The sequence below is a fragment of the Pelobates fuscus genome, chromosome 6, assembly GCF_036172605.1.
Source record: "Pelobates fuscus isolate aPelFus1 chromosome 6, aPelFus1.pri, whole genome shotgun sequence".
In the NCBI taxonomy this organism is placed as follows: Eukaryota; Metazoa; Chordata; class Amphibia; order Anura; family Pelobatidae; genus Pelobates; species Pelobates fuscus.
Genome location: NC_086322.1, coordinates 239513290 through 239533633, shown reverse-complemented (window position 1 = coordinate 239533633; position 20344 = coordinate 239513290).

The window sequence follows — 20344 nt, the reverse complement described above, 5'->3', positions numbered from 1 at the left end:
AGTCCCGTTCAAACGTGTGGTCGAATCTTCGAACGGGAATTAGTCTCCGGCTGCAATGGCGAAGTCCCGTTCAAACGTGTGTTCGAATCTTCGAACGGGAATTAGTCTCTAGCTGCAATGGCGAAGTCCCGTTCAAACGTGTGTTCGAATCTTCGAACGGGAATTAGTCTCCGGCTGCAATGGCAAAGTCCTGTTCAAACGTGTGTTCGAATCTTCGAACGGGAATTAGTCTCCGGCTGCAATGGCGAAGTCTCCGGCTGCAATGGCGAAGTCCCGTTCAAACGTGTGTTCGAATCTTCGAACGGGAATTAGTCTCCGGCTGCAATGGCGAAGTCCCGTTCAAACGTGTGTTCGAATCTTCGAACGGGAATTAGTCTCCGGCTGCAATGGCGAAGTCCCGTTCAAACGTGTGTTCGAATCTTCGAACGGGAATTAGTCTCCGGCTGCAATGGCGAAGTCCTGTTCAAACGTGTGTTCGAATCTTCGAACGGGAATTAGTCTCCGGCTGCAATGGCGAAGTCTCCGGCTGCAATGGCGAAGTCCCGTTCAAACGTGTGTTCGAATCTTCGAACGGGAATTAGTCTCCGGCTGCAATGGCGAAGTCCCGTTCAAACGTGTGTTCGAATCTTCGAACGGGAATTAGTCTCCGGCTGCAATGGCGAAGTCCCGTTCAAACGTGTGTTCGAATCTTCGAACGGGAATTAGTCTCCGGCTGCAATGGCGAAGTCCTGTTCAAACGTGTGTTCGAATCTTCGAACGGGAATTAGTCTCCGGCTGCAATGGCGAAGTCCTGTTCAAACGTGTGTTCGAATCTTCGAACGGGAATTAGTCTCCGGCTGCAATGGCGAAGTCTCCGGCTGCAATGGCGAAGTCCCGTTCAAACGTGTGTTCGAATCTTCGAACGGGAATTAGTCTCCGGCTGCAATGGCGAAGTCTCCGGCTGCAATGGCGAAGTCCCGTTCAAACGTGTGTTCGAATCTTCGAACGGGAATTAGTTGCCGGCTGCAATGGCGAAGTCCCGTTCAAACGTGTGTTCGAATCTTCGAACGGGAATTAGTCTCCGGCTGCAATGGCGAAGTCCCGATCAAACGTGTGTTCGAATCTTCGAACGGGAATTAGTCTCCGGCTGCAATGGCGAAGTCCCATTCAAACGTGTGTTCGAATCTTCGAACGGGAATTAGTCTCCGGCTGCAATGGCGAAGTCCCGTTCAAACGTGTGTTCGAATCTTCGAACAGGAATTAGTCTCCGGCTGCAATGGCGAAGTCCCATTCAAACGTGTGTTCGAATCTTCGAACGGGAATTAGTCTCCGGCTGCAATGGCGAAGTCCCGTTCAAACGTGTGTTCGAATCTTCGAACGGGAATTAGTCTCCGGCTGCAATGGCGAAGTCCCGTTCAAACGTGTGTTCGAATCTTCGAACGGGAATTAGTCTCTAGCTGCAATGGCGAAGTCCCGTTCAAACGTGTGTTCGAATCTTCGAACGGGAATTAGTCTCCGGCTGCAATGGCAAAGTCCTGTTCAAACGTGTGTTCGAATCTTCGAACGGGAATTAGTCTCCGGCTGCAATGGCGAAGTCTCCGGCTGCAATGGCGAAGTCCCGTTCAAACGTGTGTTCGAATCTTCGAACGGGAATTAGTCTCCGGCTGCAATGGCGAAGTCCCGTTCAAACGTGTGTTCGAATCTTCGAACGGGAATTAGTCTCCGGCTGCAATGGCGAAGTCCCGTTCAAACGTGTGTTCGAATCTTCGAACGGGAATTAGTCTCCGGCTGCAATGGCGAAGTCCTGTTCAAACGTGTGTTCGAATCTTCGAACGGGAATTAGTCTCCGGCTGCAATGGCGAAGTCTCCGGCTGCAATGGCGAAGTCCCGTTCAAACGTGTGTTCGAATCTTCGAACGGGAATTAGTCTCCGGCTGCAATGGCGAAGTCCCGTTCAAACGTGTGTTCGAATCTTCGAACGGGAATTAGTCTCCGGCTGCAATGGCGAAGTCCCGTTCAAACGTGTGTTCGAATCTTCGAACGGGAATTAGTCTCCGGCTGCAATGGCGAAGTCCTGTTCAAACGTGTGTTCGAATCTTCGAACGGGAATTAGTCTCCGGCTGCAATGGCGAAGTCCTGTTCAAACGTGTGTTCGAATCTTCGAACGGGAATTAGTCTCCGGCTGCAATGGCGAAGTCTCCGGCTGCAATGGCGAAGTCCCGTTCAAACGTGTGTTCGAATCTTCGAACGGGAATTAGTCTCCGGCTGCAATGGCGAAGTCCCGATCAAACGTGTGTTCGAATCTTCGAACGGGAATTAGTCTCCGGCTGCAATGGCGAAGTCCCGTTCAAACGTGTGTTCGAATCTTCGAACGGGAATTAGTCTCCGGCTGCAATGGCAAAGTCCGTTCAAACGTGTGTTCGAATCTTCGAACGGGAATTAGTCTCCGGCTGCAGTGGCGAAGTCCCGTTCAAACGTGTGCTCGAATCTTCGAACGGGAATTAGTCTCCGGCTGCAATGGCGAAGTCCCGTTCAAACGTGTGTTCGAATCTTCGAACGGGAATTAGTCTCCGGCTGCAATTGCGAACTCCCGTTCAAACGTGTGTTCGAATCTTCGAACGGGAATTAGTCTCCGGATGCAATGGCAAAGTCCCGTTCAAACGTGTGTTCGAATATTCGAACGGGAATTAGTCTCCGGATGCAATGGCGTAGTCCCGTTCAAACGTGTGTTCGAATCTTCGAACGGGAATTAGTCTCCGGCTGCAATGGCGAAGTCCCGTTCAAACGTGTGTTCGAATCTTCGAACGGGAATTAGTCTCCGGCTACAATGGCAAAGTCCCGTTCAAACGTGTGTTCGAATCTTCGAACGGGATTTAGTCTCCGGCTGCAGTGGCGAAGTCCCGTTCAAACGTGTGTTCGAATCTTCGAACGGGAATTAGTCTCCAGCTGCAATGTCGAAGTCCCGTTCAAACGTGTGTTCGAATCTTCGAACGGGAATTAGTCTCCAGCTGCAATGTCGAAGTCCCGTTCAAACGTGTGTTCGAATCTTCGAACGGGAATTAGTCTCCAGCTGCAATGTCGAAGTCCCGTTCAAACGTGTGTTCGAATCTTCGAACGGGAATTAGTCTCCAGCTGCAATGGCGAAGTCCCGTTCAAACGTGTGTTCGAATCTTCGAACGGGAATTAGTCTCCGGCTGCAATGGCGAAGTCCCGTTCAAACGTGTGTTCGAATCTTCGAACGGGAATTAGTCTCCGGCTGCAATGGCGAAGTCCCGTTCAAACGTATGTTCGAATCTTCGAACGGGAATTAGTCTCCGGCTGCAATGGCGAAGTCCCGTTCAAACGTGTGTTCGAATCTTCGAACGGGAATTAGTCTCAGGCTGCAATGGCGAAGTCCCGTTCAAACGTGTGTTCGAATCTTCGAATGGGAATTAGTCTCCGGCTGCAATGGCGAAGTCCCGTTCAAACGTGTGGTCGAATCTTCGAACGGGAATTAGTCTCCGGCTGCAATGGCGAAGTCCCGTTCAAACGTGTGTTCGAATCTTCGAACGGGAATTAGTCTCTAGCTGCAATGGCGAAGTCCCGTTCAAACGTGTGTTCGAATCTTCGAACGGGAATTAGTCTCCGGCTGCAATGGCAAAGTCCTGTTCAAACGTGTGTTCGAATCTTCGAACGGGAATTAGTCTCCGGCTGCAATGGCGAAGTCTCCGGCTGCAATGGCGAAGTCCCGTTCAAACGTGTGTTCGAATCTTCGAACGGGAATTAGTCTCCGGCTGCAATGGCGAAGTCCCGTTCAAACGTGTGTTCGAATCTTCGAACGGGAATTAGTCTCCGGCTGCAATGGCGAAGTCCCGTTCAAACGTGTGTTCGAATCTTCGAACGGGAATTAGTCTCCGGCTGCAATGGCGAAGTCCTGTTCAAACGTGTGTTCGAATCTTCGAACGGGAATTAGTCTCCGGCTGCAATGGCGAAGTCTCCGGCTGCAATGGCGAAGTCCCGTTCAAACGTGTGTTCGAATCTTCGAACGGGAATTAGTCTCCGGCTGCAATGGCGAAGTCCCGTTCAAACGTGTGTTCGAATCTTCGAACGGGAATTAGTCTCCGGCTGCAATGGCGAAGTCCCGTTCAAACGTGTGTTCGAATCTTCGAACGGGAATTAGTCTCCGGCTGCAATGGCGAAGTCCTGTTCAAACGTGTGTTCGAATCTTCGAACGGGAATTAGTCTCCGGCTGCAATGGCGAAGTCCTGTTCAAACGTGTGTTCGAATCTTCGAACGGGAATTAGTCTCCGGCTGCAATGGCGAAGTCTCCGGCTGCAATGGCGAAGTCCCGTTCAAACGTGTGTTCGAATCTTCGAACGGGAATTAGTCTCCGGCTGCAATGGCGAAGTCTCCGGCTGCAATGGCGAAGTCCCGTTCAAACGTGTGTTCGAATCTTCGAACGGGAATTAGTTGCCGGCTGCAATGGCGAAGTCCCGTTCAAACGTGTGTTCGAATCTTCGAACGGGAATTAGTCTCCGGCTGCAATGGCGAAGTCCCGATCAAACGTGTGTTCGAATCTTCGAACGGGAATTAGTCTCCGGCTGCAATGGCGAAGTCCCATTCAAACGTGTGTTCGAATCTTCGAACGGGAATTAGTCTCCGGCTGCAATGGCGAAGTCCCGTTCAAACGTGTGTTCGAATCTTCGAACAGGAATTAGTCTCCGGCTGCAATGGCGAAGTCCCATTCAAACGTGTGTTCGAATCTTCGAACGGGAATTAGTCTCCGGCTGCAATGGCGAAGTCCCGTTCAAACGTGTGTTCGAATCTTCGAACGGGAATTAGTCTCTGGCTGCAATGGCGAAGTCCCGTTCAAACGTGTGTTCGAATCTTCGAACGGGAATTAGTCTCCGGCTGCAATGGCGAAGTCCCGTTCAAACGTGTGTTCGAATCTTCGAACGGGAATTAGTCTCCGGCTGCAATGGCGAAGTCCCGTTCAAACGTGTGTTCGAATCTTCGAACGGGAATTAGTCTCCGGCTGCAATGGCGAAGTCCCGTTCAAACGTGTGTTCGAATCTTCGAACGGGAATTAGTCTCCGGCTGCAATGGCGAAGTCCCGTTCAAACGTGTGTTCGAATCTTCGAACGGGAATTAGTCTCCGGCTGCAATGGCGAAGTCCCGTTCAAACGTGTGTTCGAATCTTCGAACGGGAATTAGTCTCAGGCTGCAATGGCGAAGTCCCGTTCAAACGTGTGTTCGAATCTTCGAATGGGAATTAGTCTCCGGCTGCAATGGCGAAGTCCCGTTCAAACGTGTGGTCGAATCTTCGAACGGGAATTAGTCTCCGGCTGCAATGGCGAAGTCCCGTTCAAACGTGTGTTCGAATCTTCGAACGGGAATTAGTCTCTAGCTGCAATGGCGAAGTCCCGTTCAAACGTGTGTTCGAATCTTCGAACGGGAATTAGTCTCCGGCTGCAATGGCGAAGTCCTGTTCAAACGTGTGTTCGAATCTTCGAACGGGAATTAGTCTCCGGCTGCAATGGCGAAGTCCTGTTCAAACGTGTGTTCGAATCTTCGAACGGGAATTAGTCTCCGGCTGCAATGGCGAAGTCTCCGGCTGCAATGGCGAAGTCCCGTTCAAACGTGTGTTCGAATCTTCGAACGGGAATTAGTCTCCGGCTGCAATGGCGAAGTCCCGATCAAACGTGTGTTCGAATCTTCGAATGGGAATTAGTCTCCGGCTGCAATGGCGAAGTCCCGTTCAAACGTGTGTTCGAATCTTCGAACGGGAATTAGTCTCCGGCTGCAATGGCGAATACCCGTTCAAACGTGTGTTCGAATCTTCGAACGGGAATTAGTCTCCGGCTGCAATGGCAAAGTCCGTTCAAACGTGTGTTTGAATCTTCGAACGGGAATTAGTCTCCGGCTGCAGTGGCGAAGTCCCGTTCAAACGTGTGCTCGAATCTTCGAACGGGAATTAGTCTCCGGCTGCAATGGCGAAGTCCCGTTCAAACGTGTGTTCGAATCTTCGAACGGGAATTAGTCTCCGGCTGCAATTGCGAACTCCCGTTCAAACGTGTGTTCGAATCTTCGAACGGGAATTAGTCTCCGGATGCAATGGCGAAGTCCCGTTCAAACGTGTGTTCGAATCTTCGAACGGGAATTAGTCTCCGGATGCAATGGCGTAGTCCCGTTCAAACGTGTGTTCGAATCTTCGAACGGGAATTAGTCTCCGGCTGCAATGGCGAAGTCCCGTTCAAACGTGTGTTCGAATCTTCGAACGGGAATTAGTCTCCGGCTACAATGGCAAAGTCCCGTTCAAACGTGTGTTCGAATCTTCGAACGGGATTTAGTCTCCGGCTGCAGTGGCGAAGTCCCGTTCAAACGTGTGTTCGAATCTTCGAACGGGAATTAGTCTCCAGCTGCAATGTCGAAGTCCCGTTCAAACGTGTGTTCGAATCTTCGAACGGGAATTAGTCTCCAGCTGCAATGTCGAAGTCCCGTTCAAACGTGTGTTCGAATCTTCGAACGGGAATTAGTCTCCAGCTGCAATGTCGAAGTCCCGTTCAAACGTGTGTTCGAATCTTCGAACGGGAATTAGTCTCCAGCTGCAATGGCGAAGTCCCGTTCAAACGTGTGTTCGAATCTTCGAACGGGAATTAGTCTCTAGCTGCAATGGTGAAGTCCCGTTCAAACGTGTGTTCGAATCTTCGAACGGGAATTAGTCTCAGGCTGCAATGGCGAAGTCCCGTTCAAACGTGTGTTCGAATCTTCGAATGGGAATTAGTCTCCGGCTGCAATGGCGAAGTCCCGTTCAAACGTGTGGTCGAATCTTCGAACGGGAATTAGTCTCCGGCTGCAATGGCGAAGTCCCGTTCAAACGTGTGTTCGAATCTTCTAACGGGAATTAGTCTCCGGCTGCAATGGCGAAGTCCCGTTCAAACGTGTGTTCGAATCTTCGAACGGGAATTAGTCTCCGGCTGCAATGGCAAAGTCCTGTTCAAACGTGTGTTCGAATCTTCGAACGGGAATTAGTCTCCGGCTGCAATGGCGAAGTCTCCGGCTGCAATGGCGAAGTCCCGTTCAAACGTGTGTTCGAATCTTCGAACGGGAATTAGTCTCCGGCTGCAATGGCGAAGTCCCGTTCAAACGTGTGTTCGAATCTTCGAACGGGAATTAGTCTCCGGCTGCAATGGCGAAGTCCCGTTCAAACGTGTGTTCGAATCTTCGAACGGGAATTAGTCTCCGGCTGCAATGGCGAAGTCCTGTTCAAACGTGTGTTCGAATCTTCGAACGGGAATTAGTCTCCGGCTGCAATGGCGAAGTCTCCGGCTGCAATGGCGAAGTCCCGTTCAAACGTGTGTTCGAATCTTCGAACGGGAATTAGTCTCCGGCTGCAATGGCGATGTTCCGTTCAAACGTGTGTTCGAATCTTCGAACGGGAATTAGTCTCCGGCTGCAATGGCGAAGTCCCGTTCAAACGTGTGTTCGAATCTTCGAACGGGAATTAGTCTCCGGCTGCAATAGCGAAGTCCCGTTCAAACGTGTGTTCGAATCTTCGAACGGGAATTAGTCTCCGGCTGCAATGGCGAAGTCCCGTTCAAACGAGTGTTCGAATCTTCGAACGGGAATTAGTCTCCGGCTGCAATGGCGAAGTCCGTTCAAACGTGTGTTCGAATCTTCGAACGGGAATTAGTCTCCGGCTGCAGTGGCGAAGTCCCGTTCAAACGTGTGTTCGAATCTTCGAACGGGAATTAGTCTCTAGCTGCAATGGCGAAGTCCCGTTCAAACATGTGTTCGAATCTTCGAACGGGAATTAGTCTCCGGCTGCAATGGCGAAGTCCCGTTCAAACGTGTGTTCGAATCTTCGAACGGGAATTAGTCTCCGGCTGCAATGGCGAAGTCCTGTTCAAACGTGTGTTCGAATCTTCGAACGGGAATTAGTCTCCGGCTGCAATGGCGAAGTCTCCGGCTGCAATGCGAAGTCCCGTTCAAACGTGTGTTCGAATCTTCGAACGGGAATTAGTCTCCGGCTGCAATGGCGAAGTCCCGTTCAAACGTGTGTTCGAATCTTCGAACGGGAATTAGTCTCCGGCTGCAATGGCGAAGTCCCGTTCAAACGTGTGTTCGAATCTTCGAACGGGAATTAGTCTCCGGCTGCAATGGCGAAGTCCCGTTCAAACGTGTGTTCGAATCTTCGAACGGGAATTAGTCTCCGGCTGCAATGGCGAAGTCCCGTTCAAACGTGTGTTTCAATCTTCGAACGGGAATTAGTCTCCGGCTGCAATGGCGAAGTCCCGTTCAAACGTGTGTTCGAATCTTCGAACGGGAATTATTCTCCGGCTGCAATGGCGAAGTCCGTTCAAACGTGTGTTCGAATCTTCGAACGGGAATTAGTCTCCGGCTGCAGTGGCGAAGTCCCGTTCAAACGTGTGTTCGAATCTTCGAACGGGAATTAGTCTCTAGCTGCAATGGCGAAGTCCCGTTCAAACGTGTGTTCGAATCTTCGAACGGGAATTAGTCTCCGGCTGCAATGGCGAAGTCCCGTTCAAACGTGTGTTCGAATCTTCGAACGGGAATTAGTCTCCGGCTGCAATGGCGAAGTCCTGTTCAAACGTGTGTTCGAATCTTCGAACGGGAATTAGTCTCCGGCTGCAATGGCGAAGTCTCCGGCTGCAATGGCGAAGTCCCGTTCAAACGTGTGTTCGAATCTTCGAACGGGAATTAGTCTTCGGCTGCAATGGCGAAGTCCCGTTCAAACGTGTGTTCGAATCTTCGAACGGGAATTAGTCTCCGGCTGCAATGGCGAAGTCCCGTTCAAACGTGTGTTCGAATCTTCGAACGGGAATTAGTCTCCGGCTGCAATTGCGAACTCCCGTTTAAACGTGTGTTCGAATCTTCGAACGGGAATTAGTCTCCGGATGCAATGGCGAAGTCCCGTTCAAACGTGTGTTCGAATCTTCGAACGGGAATTAGTCTCCGGATGCAATGGCGTAGTCCCGTTCAAACGTGTGTTCAAACCTTCGAACGGGAATTAGTCTCCGGCTGCAATGGCGAAGTCCCGTTCAAACGTGTGTTCGAATCTTCGAACGGGAATTAGTCTCTAGCTGCAATGGCGAAGTCCCGTTCAAACGTGTGTTCGAATCTTCGAACGGGAATTAGTCTCCGGCTGCAGTGGCGAAGTCCCGTTCAAACGTGTGTTCGAATCTTCGAACGGGAATTAGTCTCCGGCTGCAGTGGCGAAGTCCCGTTCAAACGTGTGTTCGAATCTTCGAACGGGAATTAGTCTCCGGCTGCAATGGCGAAGTCCCGTTCAAATGTGTGTTCGAATCTTCGAACGGGAATTAGTCTCCGGTTTCAGTGGCGAAGCCCCGTTCAAACGTGTGTTCGAATCTTCGAATGGGAATTAGTCTCCGGCTGCAATGGCGAAGTCTCCGGCTGCAATGGCGAAGTCCCGTTCAAACGTGTGTTCGAATCTTCGAACGGGAATTAGTCTCAGGCTGCAATGGCGAAGTCCCGTTCAAACGTGTGTTCGAATCTTCGAATGGGAATTAGTCTCCGGCTGCAATGGCGAAGTCCCGTTCAAACGTGTGGTCGAATCTTCGAACGGGAATTAGTCTCCGGCTGCAATGGCGAAGTCCCGTTCAAACGTGTGTTCGAATCTTCGAACGGGAATTAGTCTCTGGCTGCAATGGCGAAGTCCCGTTCAAACGTGTGTTCGAATCTTCGAACGGGAATTAGTCTCCGGCTGCAATGGCGAAGTCCCGTTCAAACGTGTGTTCGAATCTTCGAACGGGAATTAGTCTCCGGCTGCAATGGCAAAGTCCTGTTCAAACGTGTGTTCGAATCTTCGAACGGGAATTAGTCTCCGGCTGCAATGGCGAAGTCTCCGGCTGCAATGGCGAAGTCCCGTTCAAACGTGTATTCGAATCTTCGAACGGGAATTAGTCTCCGGCTGCAATGGCGAAGTCCCGTTCAAACGTGTGTTCGAATCTTCGAACGGGAATTAGTCTCCGGCTGCAATGGCGAAGTCCCGTTCAAACGTGTGTTCGAATCTTCGAACGGGAATTAGTCTCCGGCCACAATGGCGAAGTCCTGTTCAAACGTGTGTTCGAATCTTCGAACGGGAATTAGTCTCCGGCTGCAATGGCGAAGTCCCGTTCAAACGTGTGTTCGAATCTTCGAACGGGAATTAGTCTCCGGCTGCAATGGCGAAGTCCGGTTCAAACGTGTGTTCGAATCTTCGAACGGGAATTAGTCTCCGGCTGCAATGGCGAAGTCTCCGGCTGCAATGGCGAAGTCCCGTTCAAACGTGTGTTCGAATCTTCGAACGGGAATTAGTCTCCGGCTGCAATGGCGAAGTCCCGTTCAAACGTGTGTTCGAATCTTCGAACGGGAATTAGTCTCCGGCTGCAATGGCGAAGTCCGTTCAAACGTGTGTTCGAATCTTCGAACGGGAATTAGTCTCTAGCTGCAATGGCGAAGTCCCGTTCAAACGTGTGTTCGAATCTTCGAACGGGAATTAGTCTCCGGCTGCAATGGCGAAGTCCCGTTCAAACGTGTGTTCGAATCTTCGAACGGGAATTAGTCTCCGGCTGCAATGGCGAAGTCCTGTTCAAACGTGTGTTCGAATCTTCGAACGGGAATTAGTCTCCGGCTGCAATGGCGAAGTCTCCGGCTGCAATGCGAAGTCCCGTTCAAACGTGTGTTCGAATCTTCGAACGGGAATTAGTCTCCGGCTGCAATGGCGAAGTCCCGTTCAAACGTGTGTTCGAATCTTCGAACGGGAATTAGTCTCCGGCTGCAATGGCGAAGTCCCGTTCAAACGTGTGTTCGAATCTTCGAACGGGAATTAGTCTCCGGCTGCAATGGCGAAGTCCCGTTCAAACGTGTGTTCGAATCTTCGAACGGGAATTAGTCTCCGGCTGCAATGGCGAAGTCCCGTTCAAACGTGTGTTTGAATCTTCGAACGGGAATTAGTCTCTGGCTGCAATGGCGAAGTCCCGTTCAAACGTGTGTTCGAATCTTCGAACGGGAATTATTCTCCGGCTGCAATGGCGAAGTCCGTTCAAACGTGTGTTCGAATCTTCGAACGGGAATTAGTCTCCGGCTGCAGTGGCGAAGTCCCGTTCAAACGTGTGTTCGAATCTTCGAACGGGAATTAGTCTCTAGCTGCAATGGCGAAGTCCCGTTCAAACGTGTGTTCGAATCTTCAAACGGGAATTAGTCTCCGGCTGCAATGGCGAAGTCCCGTTCAAACGTGTGTTCGAATCTTCGAACGGGAATTAGTCTCCGGCTGCAATGGCGAAGTCCTGTTCAAACGTGTGTTCGAATCTTCGAACGGGAATTAGTCTCCGGCTGCAATGGCGAAGTCTCCGGCTGCAATGGCGAAGTCCCGTTCAAACGTGTGTTCGAATCTTCGAACGGGAATTAGTCTTCGGCTGCAATGGCGAAGTCCCGTTCAAACGTGTGTTCGAATCTTCGAACGGGAATTAGTCTCCGGCTGCAATGGCGAAGTCCGTTCAAACGTGTGTTCGAATCTTCGAACGGGAATTAGTCTCCGGCTGCAATGGCGAAGTCCCGTTCAAACGTGTGTTCGAATCTTCGAACGGGAATTAGTCTCCGGCTGCAATGGCGAAGTCCCGTTCAAACGTGTGTTCGAATCTTCGAACGGGAATTAGTCTCCGGCTGCAATTGCGAACTCCCGTTTAAACGTGTGTTCGAATCTTCGAACGGGAATTAGTCTCCGGATGCAATGGCGAAGTCCCGTTCAAACGTGTGTTCGAATCTTCGAACGGGAGTTAGTCTCCGGATGCAATGGCGTAGTCCCGTTCAAACGTGTGTTCAAACCTTCGAACGGGAATTAGTCTCCGGCTGCAATGGCGAAGTCCCGTTCAAACGTGTGTTCGAATCTTCGAACGGGAATTAGTCTCCGGCTGCAATGGCGAAGTCCCGTTCAAACGTGTGTTCGAATCTTCGAACGGGAATTAGTCTCCGGCTGCAGTGGCGAAGTCCCGTTCAAACGTGTGTTCGAATCTTCGAACGGGAATTAGTCTCCGGCTGCAGTGGCGAAGTCCCGTTCAAACGTGTGTTCGAATCTTCGAACGGGAATTAGTCTCCGGCTGCAATGGCGAAGTCCCGTTCAAATGTGTGTTCGAATCTTCGAACGGGAATTAGTCTCCGGTTTCAGTGGCGAAACCCCGTTCAAACGTGTGTTCGAATCTTCGAACGGGAATTAGTCTCCGTCTGCAATGGCGAAGTCCCGTTCAAACGTGTGTTCGAATCTTCGAACGGGAATTAGTCTCCGGCTGCAATGGCGAAGTCCCGTTCAAACGTGCGTTCGAATCTTCGAACGGGAATTAGTCTCCGGCTGCAATGGCGAAGTCCCGTTCAAACGTGTGTTCGAATATTCGAACGGGAATTAGTCTCCGGCTACAATGGCGAAGTCCCGTTCAAACGTGTGTTCGAATCTTCGAACGGGAATTAGTCTCCGGCTGCAATGGCGAAGTCCCGTTCAAACGTGTGTTCGAATATTCGAACGGGAATTAGTCTCCGGCTACAATGGCAAAGTCCCGTTCAAACGTGTGTTCGAATCTTCGAACGGGATTTAGTCTCCGGCTGCAGTGGCGAAGTCCCGTTCAAACGTGTGTTCGAATCTTCGAATGGGAATTAGTCTCCGGCTGCAATGGCGAAGTCCCGTTCAAACGTGTGGTCGAATCTTCGAACGGGAATTAGTCTCCGGCTGCAATGGCGAAGTCCCGTTCAAACGTGTGTTCGAATCTTCGAACGGGAATTAGTCTCAGGCTGCAATGGCGAAGTCCCGTTCAAACGTGTGTTCGAATCTTCGAATGGGAATTAGTCTCCGGCTGCAATGGCGAAGTCCCGTTCAAACGTGTGGTCGAATCTTCGAACGGGAATTAGTCTCCGGCTGCAATGGCGAAGTCCCGTTCAAACGTGTGTTCGAATCTTCGAACGGGAATTAGTCTCTAGCTGCAATGGCGAAGTCCCGTTCCAACGTGTGTTCGAATCTTCGAACGGGAATTAGTCTCCGGCTGCAATGGCGAAGTCCCGTTCAAACGTGTGTTCGAATCTTCGAACGGGAATTAGTCTCCGGCTGCAATGGCAAAGTCCTGTTCAAACGTGTGTTCGAATCTTCGAACGGGAATTAGTCTCCGGCTGCAATGGCGAAGTCTCCGGCTGCAATGGCGAAGTCCCGTTCAAACGTGTGTTCGAATCTTCGAACGGGAATTAGTCTTTGGCTGCAATGGCGAAGTCCCGTTCAAACGTGTGTTCGAATCTTCGAACGGGAATTAGTCTCCGGCTGCAATGGCGAAGTCCCGTTCAAACGTGTGTTCGAATCTTCGAACGGGAATTAGTCTCCGGCTGCAATGGCGAAGTCCCGTTCAAACGTGTGTTCGAATCTTCGAACGGGAATTAGTCTCCGGCTGCAATGGCGAAGTCCCGTTCAAACGTGTGTTCGAATCTTCGAACGGGAATTAGTCTCCGGCTGCGATGGCGAAGTCCCGTTCAAACGTGTGTTCGAATCTTCGAACGGGAATTAGTCTCCGGCTGCAATGGCGAAGTCCCGTTCAAACGTGTGTTCGAATCTTCGAACGGGAATTATTCTCCGGCTGCAATGGCGAAGTCCGTTCAAACGTGTGTTCGAATCTTCGAACGGGAATTAGTCTCCGGCTGCAGTGGCGAAGTCCCGTTCAAACGTGTGTTCGAATCTTCGAACGGGAATTGGTCTCTAGCTGCAATGGCGAAGTCCCGTTCAAACGTGTGTTCGAATCTTCGAACGGGAATTAGTCTCCGGCTGCAATGGCGAAGTCCCGTTCAAACGTGTGTTCGAATCTTCGAACGGGAATTAGTCTCCGGCTGCAATGGCGAAGTCCTGTTCAAACCTGTGTTCGAATCTTCGAACGGGAATTAGTCTCCGGCTGCAATGGCGAAGTCTCCGGCTGCAATGGCGAAGTCCCGTTCAAACGTGTGTTCGAATCTTCGAACGGGAATTAGTCTCCGGCTGCAATGGCGAAGTCCCGTTCAAACGTGTGTTCGAATCTTCGAACGGGAATTAGTCTCCGGCTGCAATGGCGAAGTCCGTTCAAACGTGTGTTCGAATCTTCGAACGGGAATTAGTCTCCGGCTGCAGTGGCGAAGTCCCGTTCAAACGTGTGTTCGAATCTTCGAACGGGAATTAGTCTCCGGCTGCAGTGGCGAAGTCCCGTTCAAACGTGTGCTCGAATCTTCGAACGGGAATTAGTCTCCGGCTGCAATGGCGAAGTCCCGTTCAAACGTGTGTTCGAATCTTCGAACGGGAATTAGTCTCCAGCTGCAATTGCGAACTCCCGTTCAAACGTGTGTTCGAATCTTCGAACGGGAATTAGTCTCCGGCTGCAATGGCGAAGTCCCGTTCAAACGTGTGTTCGAATCTTCGAACGGGAATTAGTCTCCGGCTGCAATGGCGAAGTCCCGTTCAAACGTGTGTTCGAATCTTCGAACGGGAATTAGTCTCCGGATGCAATGGCGTAGTCCCGTTCAAACGTGTGTTCAAACCTTCGAACGGGAATTAGTCTCCGGCTGCAATGGCGAAGTCCCGTTCAAACGTGTGTTCGAATCTTCGAACGGGAATTAGTCTCCGGCTGCAATGGCGAAGTCCCGTTCAAACGTGTGTTCGAATCTTCGAACGGGAATTAGTCTCCGGCTGCAGTGGCGAAGTCCCGTTCAAACGTGTGTTCGAATCTTCGAACGGGAATTAGTCTCCGGCTGCAGTGGCGAAGTCCCGTTCAAACGTGTGTTCGAATCTTCGAACAGGAATTAGTCTCCGGCTGCAATGGCGAAGTCCCGTTCAAACGTGTGTTCGAATATTCGAACGGGAATTAGTCTCCGGCTACAATGGCAAAGTCCCGTTCAAACGTGTGTTCGAATCTTCGAACGGGATTTAGTCTCCGGCTGCAGTGGCGAAGTCCCGTTCAAACGTGTGTTCGAATCTTCGAATGGGAATTAGTCTCCGGCTGCAATGGCGAAGTCCCGTTCAAACGTGTGGTCGAATCTTCGAACGGGAATTAGTCTCCGGCTGCAATGGCGAAGTCCCGTTCAAACGTGTGTTCGAATCTTCGAACGGGAATTAGTCTCAGGCTGCAATGGCGAAGTCCCGTTCAAACGTGTGTTCGAATCTTCGAATGGGAATTAGTCTCCGGCTGCAATGGCGAAGTCCCGTTCAAACGTGTGGTCGAATCTTCGAACGGGAATTAGTCTCCGGCTGCAATGGCGAAGTCCCGTTCAAACGTGTGTTCGAATCTTCGAACGGGAATTAGTCTCTAGCTGCAATGGCGAAGTCCCGTTCCAACGTGTGTTCGAATCTTCGAACGGGAATTAGTCTCCGGCTGCAATGGCGAAGTCCCGTTCAAACGTGTGTTCGAATCTTCGAACGGGAATTAGTCTCCGGCTGCAATGGCAAAGTCCTGTTCAAACGTGTGTTCGAATCTTCGAACGGGAATTAGTCTCCGGCTGCAATGGCGAAGTCTCCGGCTGCAATGGCGAAGTCCCGTTCAAACGTGTGTTCGAATCTTCGAACGGGAATTAGTCTTTGGCTGCAATGGCGAAGTCCCGTTCAAACGTGTGTTCGAATCTTCGAACGGGAATTAGTCTCCGGCTGCAATGGCGAAGTCCCGTTCAAACGTGTGTTCGAATCTTCGAACGGGAATTAGTCTCCGGCTGCAATGGCGAAGTCCCGTTCAAACGTGTGTTCGAATCTTCGAACGGGAATTAGTCTCCGGCTGCAATGGCGAAGTCCCGTTCAAACGTGTGTTCGAATCTTCGAACGGGAATTAGTCTCCGGCTGCAATGGCGAAGTCCCGTTCAAACGTGTGTTCGAATCTTCGAACGGGAATTAGTCTCCGGCTGCAATGGCGAAGTCCCGTTCAAACGTGTGTTCGAATCTTCGAACGGGAATTATTCTCTGGCTGCAATGGCGAAGTCCGTTCAAACGTGTGTTCGAATCTTCGAACGGGAATTAGTCTCCGGCTGCAGTGGCGAAGTCCCGTTCAAACGTGTGTTCGAATCTTCGAACGGGAATTGGTCTCTAGCTGCAATGGCGAAGTCCCGTTCAAACGTGTGTTCGAATCTTCGAACGGGAATTAGTCTCCGGCTGCAATGGCGAAGTCCCGTTCAAACGTGTGTTCGAATCTTCGAACGGGAATTAGTCTCCGGCTGCAATGGCGAAGTCCTGTTCAAACCTGTGTTCGAATCTTCGAACGGGAATTAGTCTCCGGCTGCAATGGCGAAGTCTCCGGCTGCAATGGCGAAGTCCCGTTCAAACGTGTGTTCGAATCTTCGAACGGGAATTAGTCTCCGGCTGCAATGGCGAAGTCCCGTTCAAACGTGTGTTCGAATCTTCGAACGGGAATTAGTCTCCGGCTGCAATGGCGAAGTCCGTTCAAACGTGTGTTCGAATCTTCGAACGGGAATTAGTCTCCGGCTGCAGTGGCGAAGTCCCGTTCAAACGTGTGTTCGAATCTTCGAACGGGAATTAGTCTCCGGCTGCAGTGGCGAAGTCCCGTTCAAACGTGTGCTCGAATCTTCGAACGGGAATTAGTCTCCGGCTGCAATGGCGAAGTCCCGTTCAAACGTGTGTTCGAATCTTCGAACGGGAATTAGTCTCCAGCTGCAATTGCGAACTCCCGTTCAAACGTGTGTTCGAATCTTCGAACGGGAATTAGTCTCCGGCTGCAATGGCGAAGTCCCGTTCAAACGTGTGTTCGAATCTTCGAACGGGAATTAGTCTCCGGCTGCAATGGCGAAGTCCCGTTCAAACGTGTGTTCGAATCTTCGAACGGGAATTAGTCTCCGGATGCAATGGCGTAGTCCCGTTCAAACGTGTGTTCAAACCTTCGAACGGGAATTAGTCTCCGGCTGCAATGGCGAAGTCCCGTTCAAACGTGTGTTCGAATCTTCGAACGGGAATTAGTCTCCGGCTGCAATGGCGAAGTCCCGTTCAAACGTGTGTTCGAATCTTCGAACGGGAATTAGTCTCCGGCTGCAGTGGCGAAGTCCCGTTCAAACGTGTGTTCGAATCTTCGAACGGGAATTAGTCTCCGGCTGCAGTGGCGAAGTCCCGTTCAAACGTGTGTTCGAATCTTCGAACGGGAATTAGTCTCCGGCTGCAATGGCGAAGTCCCGTTCAAATGTGTGTTCGAATCTTCGAACGGGAATTAGTCTCCGGTTTCAGTGGCGAAGCCCCGTTCAAACGTGTGTTCGAATCTTCGAACGGGAATTAGTCTCCGTCTGCAATGGCGAAGTCCCGTTCAAACGTGCGTTCGAATCTTCGAACGGGAATTAGTCTCCGGCTGCAATGGCGAAGTCCCGTTCAAACGTGCGTTCGAATCTTCGAACGGGAATTAGTCTCCGGCTGCAGTGGCGAAGTCCCGTTCAAACGTGTGTTCGAATCTTCGAACGGGAATTAGTCTCAGGCTGCAATGGCGAAGTCCCGTTCAAACGTGTGTTCGAATCTTCGAATGGGAATTAGTCTCCGGCTGCAATGGCGAAGTCCCGTTCAAACGTGTGGTCGAATCTTCGAACGGGAATTAGTCTCCGGCTGCAATGGCGAAGTCCCGTTCAAACGTGTGTTCGAATCTTCGAACGGGAATTAGTCTCTAGCTGCAATGGCGAAGTCCCGTTCCAACGTGTGTTCGAATCTTCGAACGGGAATTAGTCTCCGGCTGCAATGGCGAAGTCCCGTTCAAACGTGTGTTCGAATCTTCGAACGGGAATTAGTCTCCGGCTGCAATGGCAAAGTCCTGTTCAAACGTGTGTTCGAATCTTCGAACGGGAATTAGTCTCCGGCTGCAATGGCGAAGTCCCGTTCAAACGTGTGTTCGAATCTTCGAACGGGAATTAGTCTCTGGCTGCAATGGCGAAGTCCCGTTCAAACGTGTGTTCGAATCTTCGAACGGGAATTAGTCTCCGGCTGCAATGGCGAAGTCCCGTTCAAACGTGTGTTCGAATCTTCGAACGGGAATTAGTCTCCGGCTGCAATGGCGATGTCCCGTTCAAACGTGTGTTCGAATCTTCGAACGGGAATTAGTCTCCGGCTGCAATGGCGAAGTCCCGTTCAAACGTGTGTTCGAATCTTCGAACGGGAATTAGTCTCCGGCTGCAATGGCGAAGTCCCGTTCAAACGTGTGTTCGAATCTTCGAACGGGAATTAGTCTCCGGCTGCAATGGCGAAGTCCCGTTCAAACGTGTGTTCGAATCTTCGAACGGGAATTATTCTCCGGCTGCAATGGCGAAGTCCGTTCAAACGTGTGTTCGAATCTTCGAACGGGAATTAGTCTCCGGCTGCAGTGGCGAAGTCCCGTTCAAACGTGTGTTCGAATCTTCGAACGGGAATTGGTCTCTAGCTGCAATGGCGAAGTCCCGTTCAAACGTGTGTTCGAATCTTCGAACGGGAATTAGTCTCCGGCTGCAATGGCGAAGTCCCGTTCAAACGTGTGTTCGAATCTTCGAACGGGAATTAGTCTCCGGCTGCAATGGCGAAGTCCTGTTCAAACGTGTGTTCGAATCTTCGAACGGGAATTAGTCTCCGGCTGCAATGGCGAAGTCTCCGGCTGCAATGGCGAAGTCCCGTTCAAACGTGTGTTCGAATCTTCGAACGGGAATTAGTCTCCGGATGCAATGGCGAAGTCCCGTTCAAACGTGTGTTCGAATCTTCGAACGGGAATTAGTCTCCGGCTGCAATGGCGAAGTCCGTTCAAACGTGTGTTCGAATCTTCGAACGGGAATTAGTCTCCGGCTGCAGTGGCGAAGTCCCGTTCAAACGTGTGTTCGAATCTTCGAACGGGAATTAGTCTCCGGCTGCAGTGGCGAAGTCCCGTTCAAACGTGTGCTCGAATCTTCGAACGGGAATTAGTCTCCGGCTGCAATGGCGAAGTCCCGTTCAAACGTGTGTTCGAATCTTCGAACGGGAATTAGTCTCCGGCTGCAATTGCGAACTCCCGTTCAAACGTGTGTTCGAATCTTCGAACGGGAATTAGTCTCCGGATGCAATGGCGAAGTCCCGTTCAAACGTGTGTTCGAATCTTCGAACGGGAATTAGTCTCCGGCTGCAATGGCGAAGTCCCGTTCAAACGTGTGTTCAAATCTTCGTACGGGAATTAGTCTCCGGCTGCAATGGCGAAGTCCCGTTCAAAAGTGTGTTCGAATCTTCGAACGGGAATTAGTCTCCGGCTGCAATGGCGAAGTCCCATTCAAACGTGTGTTCGAATCTTCGAACGGGAATTAGTCTCCGGCTGCAATGGCGAAGTCCCGTTCAAACGTGCGTTTGAATCTTCGAACGGGAATTAGTCTCCAGCTGCAATGTCGAAGTCCCGTTCAAACGTGCGTTCGAATCTTCGAACGGGAATTAGTCTCCAGCTGCAATGTCGAAGTCCCGTTCAAACGTGTGTTCGAATCTTCGAACGGGAATTAGTCTCCGGCTGCAATGGCGAAGTCCCGTTCAAACGTGTGTTCGAATCTTCGAACAGGAATTAGTCTCCGGCTGCAATGGCGAAGTCCCATTCAAACGTGTGTTCGAATCTTCGAACGGGAATTAGTCTCCGGCTGCAATGGAGAAGTCCCGTTCAAACGTGTGTTCGAATCTTCGAATGGGAATTAGTCTCCGGCTGCAATGGCGAAGTCCCGTTCAAACATGTGGTCGAATCTTCGAACGGGAATTAGTCTCCGGCTGCAATGGCGAAGTCCCGTTCAAACGTGTGTTCGAATCTTTGAACGGGAATTAGTCTCTAGCTGCAATGGCGAAGTCCCGTTCAAACGTGTGTTCGAATCTTCGAACGGGAATTAGTCTCCAGCTGCAATGTCGAAGTCCCGTTCAAACGTGTGTTCGAATCTTCGAACGGGAATTAGTCTCCGGCTGCAATGGCGAAGTCCCGTTCAAACGTGTGTTCGAATCTTCGAACAGGAATTAGTCTCCGGCTGCAATGGCGAAGTCCCATTCAAACGTGTGTTCGAATCTTCGAACGGGAATTAGTCTCCGGCTGCAATGGCGAAGTCCCGTTCAAACGTGTGGTCGAATCTTCGAACGGGAATTAGTCTCCGGCTGCAATGGCGAAGTCCCGTTCAAACGTGTGTTCGAATCTTCGAACGGGAATTAGTCTCCGGCTGCAATGGCGAAGTCCCGTTCAAACGTATGTTCGAATCTTCGAACGGGAATTAGTCTCAGGCTGCAATGGCGAAGTCCCGTTCAAACGTGTGTTCGAATCTTCTAATGGGAATTAGTCTCCGGCTGCAATGGCGAAGTCCCGTTCAAACGTGTGGTCGAATCTTCGAACGGGAATTAGTCTCCGGCTGCAATGGCGAAGTCCCGTTCAAACGTGTGTTCGAATCTTCGAACG